Source organism: Berghia stephanieae, chromosome 2, assembly GCF_034508935.2.
Source record: "Berghia stephanieae isolate SIO BIC M18660-M18661 chromosome 2, UCSD_Bste_1.3, whole genome shotgun sequence".
In the NCBI taxonomy this organism is placed as follows: domain Eukaryota; kingdom Metazoa; phylum Mollusca; class Gastropoda; order Nudibranchia; family Aeolidiidae; genus Berghia; species Berghia stephanieae.
In genome coordinates, this window is record NC_088361.1 from 39,485,302 (window position 1) to 39,492,940 (window position 7,639).

A 7,639-nucleotide genomic window follows, 5' to 3' on the forward strand; every position below is an offset into this window, starting at 1 on the left:
AAAACTTTGAGCATCTACATAGAGCAAGATCCACTATATATACTCAGGGCGCTTTGCAAGGGGTCCAAAGCCAATAGCAACATTTAACCGGTGGAACGAGCCTTGCAAGGCATTATTCTCGATGAAGACAAAGCTGTCACCGGCCAGCTCCTCATCTTACACCTAAGTGCTGTGAGAGAATGTGAGTATAGAGCCTTTTTTCAGGAACTCAGCTTTAAGCCTTCCACAGTGTGACCACAAAGCCGCCAAGACTGTGAACTGACCGATTAACCTGAAGAGTTCAGGTTGCTGTATGAGTTGGAATCATCGGATATTCTAAAACTTACTCTAAAATTCTGTGTCTATAGTATATATGTAATATATATATATATATATATATATATATATATATATATATATATATAATATATATATACATATATATATATATATATATATATATAATATATATCATATTTAAAGTATAATTTTGTTCGACTTCTCCAATCATATCGCATCATATATATTAGGTAATATAGGTAATAAAGGCGAAATGGATGCCAGCTTGAAAAATATGATTGTGGAACAATTTAAAAAAAAAACAAACGAAACAAAACAAAACAAGCACTGTGAAAGGGTACTTATTATCCCAAATACGGGAACACTCGACATACATTTTTTATAAACTCTACATAACCATGACGTCATATTTTCCTTCACCGCCAAACATGCTCAGTCACAGTGAACGTAATTTGTATTACGTCACAGTGGAGGCGTGCTTAAAAGAGATTCAAGCAGTAAGCAACATTGAGATAAAATCAATCAATAAAATTGCAAGTAGACAAAGAAATGCCAATCTGGTCTCTGTCAGACAATCCTTCAAGACTTTTTTTTTCAGAACATCAACCTGACGCCAGCCAGAAGGTCGAATTCGTATTATTGGAAACCGGGCAAGTCGCAAAATATTATACGCAATTTTGATATAAGAGAATGCCCAGGCCCATTAATTTTTTTCTGTTTTCTTTTTGTTTGTTTTTTTGAAGTAATTTAAAACGGTTCAACCTTTGTGCGCTTTTATAGTGTCTAGATCATCATTATTAAAATTGAACTCTTTAAAGTTGCCTTCGCCGATACTTACACGTATTTAGGCTTTCTCTTAAATGCAGTGTTTATAGTCACATGAGTCCCTATATTCAGTTGGTAGAGCACTCGGTTCACAAGCAAAGAGGTCGAGATCGATTCTGGGTGAAGCCGATATAAATATGTCTCGGCCAAAAATATGTGAGTGACTTTATATATATTTTATATAGATATATATATATATATATATATATATATATATATATATATATATATATATATATATACATATATATATATATATATATATATATATATATAATGTACAAATATTTGCGACTTTGTGGTCATGTAGGATGACACTTGTCGTCAGGTCGATTGGTGCCTGGTTCCAATCCTGCTCTGGGCGTCGCAAAGTTGGGTCCTTGGAAACGGTAAACTCTTTACTCACATTCTCTAACTATACTCATGTGTAAAATGAGTACCTAGCCTCTTAAAGCTTTGTCTATCGGAAAAAAAAATTGTAATATCAAGCGTCATGTCTCGTACTACATGTGGAATATCGCCTTTGGCCTGGGAACCCTTGTAAAGCGTTTTGAGCACGTTAAGTGGATATTGCGCTATCTCGGAAACGCTCAAAATTGTTTGGTGAGTTAAAATATTTAATGTAAAAAAGGTATTATGTTAATGTAAGTTAGAATTATTTATTTTGTCTATCATTTTTCAGTCAGCGCCAATAGGAGAACTGGAGAAATGAGATTGAGCAAGTCCCGGTTTCTGAAGTGTGAAGAAGAAAGACTTAATACATGCTTGTTATTCTTTGGACAAGAACAAACCAAGAGCAAATGGATGTCCAGGTCAGACGCAGAAAGTGGTGATGGGTTGGCCGTGCCCTGCGGAAAGAGCCCTGTAATATAACTAAGCACGGTCTCGAATGGAACCCACAGGGCAAGAGGAAACGGGGTCGTCCTAAACAGACTTGGGGGAAAAGCCTTCACCAAGATTTTTGCATCTCCAATCTTACCTGGAGTGAGGCAAACGTCTGTACCAAGGACAAAAGAAGATGGAAAAGTGCGAGTTGAGGCCCTATGCTCCGCCAGAAGCCAAGAGGCATAAATGATGATGATGGTGATGGCTTTCTCTAAATATGACGTTGGTCTATCATGTTCCAAGACCCATCCACCCAGTGATAAATGGGGTCCCGATATCTCAATAAGTAGAACACTCCACTTCTTACACTATCAATCGGCTATGTTGCTTTGTGGTGTAATATATGACACTCTCTTTCGGAGTGTTCAGATGTAAAATGAGTACCTGGACGTTGTCTCTGTGGGAAAAAATGTAATATCGCCTAACAGGCGTCATGCCTAGTTCTGCAAAATCTGGAAGTTGAGAAGGAGGAGGAAGAGGGGGAGGAGGGGGGGGGGAGGAGGAGATAAAGAAGAAGAGAAAGAAGAAGATGAGAGAGAGAGAGAGAGAGAGAGAGAGAGAGAGAGAGAGAGAGAGGGGAGGGGGGGGGGGGGGGGGGAAGAGAAATAGAGAGAGAGAAAGAGAGAGAGAGAGAGAGGAGAGAGACAGGTAGAGATAGAGACAGGAGAGAGAGAGAGAGAGAGAGAGAGAGAGAGAGAGAGAGAGAGAGAGAGAGAGAGAGGAGAGATAGAAAGAAAGACAGGAAGAAAGAGATAGATAGATAAAGACAGACAGATAGATAGACAGATAGATGGAGAGAGAGAGAGAGAGAGAGAGAGAGAGAGAGAGAGAGAGAGAGAGAGAGAGAGAGAGAGGGGATTCACAACTTCCGCATGCTGGTGATTCAAGAGGAGCGTAAAATGTCAGGTCGCCTAGCCCTAAGGCCACCAGACAATCCTTCTGCGACAGATGACGTAAAATATTATCGGCGAATCTACAGACGGGAACCTGCGTTGGTGTATAATGTATCGATCCAGGTATAAACCAGTATAGGGTAATAGCCCGAATCGCTTGTCGATGTTGTCAGATTGTGTAAATGACGCCAATCAATATGTGTTTGGTTACAGATTGAACCTTAATAACCTATACGTTTGATGCCCGAGTATAAAATGGAGGCAGTTTGATTTTGTAATGATTATATACGCTGCATTCATAGCTATATGAAGTGATTCTTTAAACTATTTCTTTCACATATATTGTTTTGTTGTTTTATGGCAAAATCAATTACAAAAACCTGGCATATTAAACCTGGAATTATAATTCCCGTTAGGTGTATCCCGTACTTTTTCTTATTCAGACACCAGAAATGGCATCCCATATTGACCCAGTTTCCGATAATAGAATGTATGTTTTTAACCGGCTAATTGCAGTCCTGTGAAAAAACTTTTATTCAAAAATTTGGCCAGTAAACTATTTCCTTCAAATATCGGTCGATTTAAATGACTCTCATCTTGTCAAAAACTCTAAATCCTGGGACTTCTCGAAGTCCCAAGTTTGAGAGTTTTTGCAAAAATGAGGATCATATAAAGCGATCAATATTTGAAGGACGAATTTTCTGGCCAAATTTTAAAGTACAAATGTTTCAAGAGAACGACAGCTAAATGGTTCAATTTGTATTGCAAGTTAAACTTGGGTAAAATATCAAGCAATAAAAATGAATGAAAAATAGATTTAACAGAATATACATATATAATTAATGAAGCGGAGCACAATCCCTCGATTACAATATGCTAAATGCGCATCCCAAATCTACAATTATTGGCTTGGTCAATAACGCCTCCGAAAAGAATGTGATAGATTAATAAAAACTAACAATGATTTTACTACGCAATTCCGCCTTTTATACGTGCGCCTCACCCTGATTAATGAATTTTCCTCGTTTGCCCTATATATTATAATCAAAAATCATCTTCAGTATTCTTGCAGGTTTTTTTTTTTAATTTTTTAATTTTTTTTACTGGCTATTGAAGTTATGCGTTTTGATAAAATACTCATAACATCCGCCAACCGCAAAACTGTTTGTAACCTTAACGTTTATAGTCAGTCTGATTGATAAAATTTAGTGTGAAGTAAAGCCAAAATTATGATGGCTGCCTAAAAAGAATAACAAAGACCTGAGTGACGTCCCCTAGCGAATATGCCGTTAAGACGAAGGGAGTTAATTTTTGACATTTTACACGGTTTAGTCCGTTGATTGAAGCATATATTTCTTCAAAATGGCGACCAATCCTTTCAATACAATGGACACTGTATCGAAAAAATGCTACAAAGAAATAATTGAATGCATGAAAGACATTGATTCATACGACATAAAATCGGAAAACTGGACAAAGACTTATCAAGACTTATCCTCCAATCACGTACCATCATATCTCTATCTATCTATCTATCTATCTATCTATCTATCTATCTATCTATCTATCTATCTATCTATCTATCTATCTATCTATCTATCTATCTATCTATCTATCTATCTATCTATCTATCTATCTATCTATCTATCTATCTATCTATCTATCTATCTATCTATCTATCTATCTTCTATCTATCTATCTATCTATCTATCTATCTATCTATCTATCTATCTATCTATCTATCTATCTATCTATCTATCTATCTATCTATCTATCTATCTATCTATCTATCTATCTATCTATCTATTATTATAATTATTACTATTATTATTATTATTATTATTAATAAATAATAATAATAATAATAATAATAATAATAATAATAATAATAATAATAATAATAATAATAATAATAATAATAATAATATTTATGTGACCCTCCGCCCAGAAACGGGGGGGGGGGGGGGGGGGGGGGAGAGAGAGAGAGAGAGAGAGAGAGAGAGAGAGAGAGAGAGAGAGAGAGAGAGAGAGAGAGACTGCTTGTATACATATTTTTAATTGCAAAAGTTCAGGGGCTGGGTGGGGTTCCTGACCTCCCATAGTGGGCAGGAAGGTCATTACTGTGTCTTCTATCCCCCTATATCTATTCTCCAACTTGCTTTCTGTCTTTGTTTTGGAATGAGATTACTTGATGTTGTCCTGGACCGGACACCCTGGCTGAGAGGGAAACAGTCAAATTTATAGTTAGTTTTGGGAGATGATATTTTTTTCTTCATAAATCATCTCTCTGTTATGCACTGTATTTTGTTTTGTTCACATGTTTTAGTTATAATATATGATTTTTAAACATTTGAGTGTATTCCTCATAGTGGGGACCTGTGCTTAACGTCAGGATGAGACATTTAGGTGAACACCAACTAAGTACTTTGATAATGTGCTCTTGGAATCTATATATGTTTCCTATTTGAACCAAATTCCCCGTTGTCTTACCTTTTCTTGGGTGCTTTAATTGTAATTCTGTAGCGCTTTACTATCGCATATTCTTCCTTTTTACTGGCGCCGATATGACCTTAATGTGTCTCAAGCGCCGTTAAACCCTTATTAACATAAAAACAAAAACAAAGTTCAGGAGGTCTATTTCTTTCAATAAAAAGGACACAACTGCGGAATATTAATTGAATGGGTTTTTTTTTATCTTACCAATTCAATTCCGATAAATGGATGGGGAACCTGACCTCCCATAGTGGGCTGGGAGGTACATATTGAGTCATCTATCCCCCTTTATTTTTTCCAACTTGCTTTCTGTCTTTGTCTTGGAATGAGATTACTTGGTTTTGTCCCGTCCCTGGCTGAGAGGGAAACTGGGGAGATGATATTTTTTCCCCTTGTAAATCATCTCCCTGTTATGTCTTAATATATTTGTTGTTTTGAATTCATAATGTAAGCGTTTGAATGTATTTCTCTTTGTGGACCTGTGCTCGTGTCTGGATGAGACTTTTAGGTGATCTCAAACTAAGTACATTTATAGTATGCTCTTGGAATCTACACCAATTCCCTATTGATACCATTTCTCTTTGTCTTACCTTTTCTTGAGGCTTCAATTGTAATTCTAGAACTTTTTACTATCCCATATTCTCCCTTTTTACTGGCGCTGATATGACCTTAATGTGTTGCAAGCGCCGTAAAACCCTTAAAGACAAACCTTTCCGATAACTGATAAGAAATTGCTGTTAGGTGTTAATTTCAGGGTCTATTACTTTAATAAAGGGGATGTACAAGCAAAATATTGATGAAAAGGTTTCTTGATTCCTATTATTTCAAAGAGCAAGTCCTTCCCAACAACTTTTGTTCTTTGACATGTGTCCAATTGTCGATGAAAATTTGTTTGTTTAGGGGTTGTTTTCAGGGCCAATTTCTTGCAGAATGGGAGATAACTCTGCAAAATATCGACGATAGGATTTCTTTTTGCCTATTGTTTCAAAGATCAAACCCTTCCCGACAACTTTTGTTCTTTGACATATGTCCAATTGTTGATAAAAAAAACCCCTGTTTTTATACGGGATCATTTCAAGGCATATTTCTTACAAAAAGGGACATAACTCTGCAAATTATTGATGGGATGGTTTCTTGTCTTTTTTTTTTTTTTTTTTTTTTTACAAAGCAAGCCCTTCCCAACAACCTTTGTTCTTTGGCTCTTTTTAAAAATTTTTGTTAGAAAATTTGTTTTGAAAGGTATTTCTCAGATGCCTGCATTTTTTCTCTTAAACTAGGGGGACATAACACTAAAATACCCGCAATGGCCACGTGTTACCATGCATATTATAGGCCTTAAAGATTCCAAGAACTTTTGTTCTTGTACTTGCCTAAATTTTTTACAAGTTTTTAAAATAGAAGGCTAAAAGGCTAAAACGCGCATACTTTTCTCCTCCCAAGGGGCATACCTCCTGCCAATAGTTGTATTTGGCTTAAATTGTTAAACTGTTTTTGTCAATTGCCCTAATACGTCATTTAACAGTAAATATTAGTCTGAAAAATCACGAAACACGTGTACAAGAGATTAATAATGCCCCGACTATGGGCTGTAATATGAATGACTAAAACAAGGGCAATAACTCCTGCACCACCCAATAAAATTGTATTTTTCAACCATCCAATTGAAGACCTAGTTGTCTTCTACAACTTTTATTCTAACACTAGTTATGTTTTCTCAGTACTTAAATGGCCAGATAATGCGTTATTGCACCTATCACTGTGACAGATTTCCCCCACTCTTATTTGACATCGAGTCATGTGTATTGTAGAGGGCGGGAGCTAAATAGAATAAAGATATAAATATGTGTGTGTGTGTGTGTGTGTGTGTGTGTGTGTGAGTGTATGTGTGTTTGTATGTGTGAAAGAAACACGAGGGATACAAAGAGAGAGCGAGACTTGTAGATAAAAAAGGGGAAAAGGAGGGAGTGGGTGGAGCAAAGAACAGGTAGGAATAGTATACGAAAGCCCTTCGTTTCAAAAGAAGTCAAAATCAATCAATAGGAAACGTATTGACCAATGAGATTGCAATTTTAAATATGGGACTGTTCAAATCATTTGTTGCATTGGTTCCATTTTGAGTCAGATGACAGCTTGAAGAGGAGGGGGTCGGGCTTAATTTGTAATGACTTACATGAATCATATAATTAAATCTTCTTGTTTGAGCTGCAACCTCGAGTTATTTAGGACATGTCAATCGTTATCACAACCCCTTGTGGTCAATTTTC